Source organism: Eumetopias jubatus, unplaced genomic scaffold (genome assembly GCF_037043125.1).
Source record: "Eumetopias jubatus isolate StellerSeaLion01/CBP00866 unplaced genomic scaffold, mEumJub1_p1.0 scaffold_5, whole genome shotgun sequence".
In the NCBI taxonomy this organism is placed as follows: Eukaryota; Metazoa; Chordata; class Mammalia; order Carnivora; family Otariidae; genus Eumetopias; species Eumetopias jubatus.
In genome coordinates, this window is record NW_028274811.1 from 96,252,230 (window position 1) to 96,253,059 (window position 830).

An 830-nucleotide genomic window follows, 5' to 3' on the forward strand; every position below is an offset into this window, starting at 1 on the left:
GACCCTTGGAAACAGCATGGTAGAACACAGTTCATGTTCATTAAGCACTTGTTTTCCCAAGTATTATGTCTTTACATGAATTCTAATCTAATCATTGTGTTGGCAAATTACATTAACTACTGATCCAACAATCACCACCCCCACTTCCGTGACTACCTTCACTGTCACCAGAAATCTCCACCTTGTCTTTCTATGACTCCAATTTCTTGGAGTGAAATAATTCAACATGCCTAGGAGATGAATCTTGACTGATGTAAGCTAATCATGACAATTCTGTTCTTTGCTTATTCAAGTTTTTCCAGCTTCCCTTGCAACAAAATTGGCACATGACCAATGAGATGTGAAGAGTTAACCTGCAGCTTCTGAAAAAGTTCCAGTCTGTTAATTTTCTTGACCTTCCCCTGAATCCAGGTTTGTTATATTCCCCAAATCACCTTTTGCTAAAAAAGAAAGAGGTCAAACTGAGGAGTCAGACACACATAGATATGAATCTTGGTTTTCTTTGTGAGCAATCCAGGGCAAGATCCTTACTTCTGTGAACCCTCAGTTTTGTTACCTGCCAAACAGGGTAAGTGTTACAAAAGAATGGAATGAGGACTGTATGGGACAATGAAGGCATGTGAAGTTTCTGGGGTCTATAGCAGAGCTCAATAAATGGGACTCCCTATCAAGTTAAAATGAATGAAAACACATTCAGCCAACCCAATAAACACTCTCACTAAAGTACACAACAAACCTTCTTACTCCATGACCCCACTGAGTAATTTTGGGAAAATAATGTTTTTCTTTTCAGAGACCCGGTTGTTAGGGGGGAAAAAAAACACGTTACG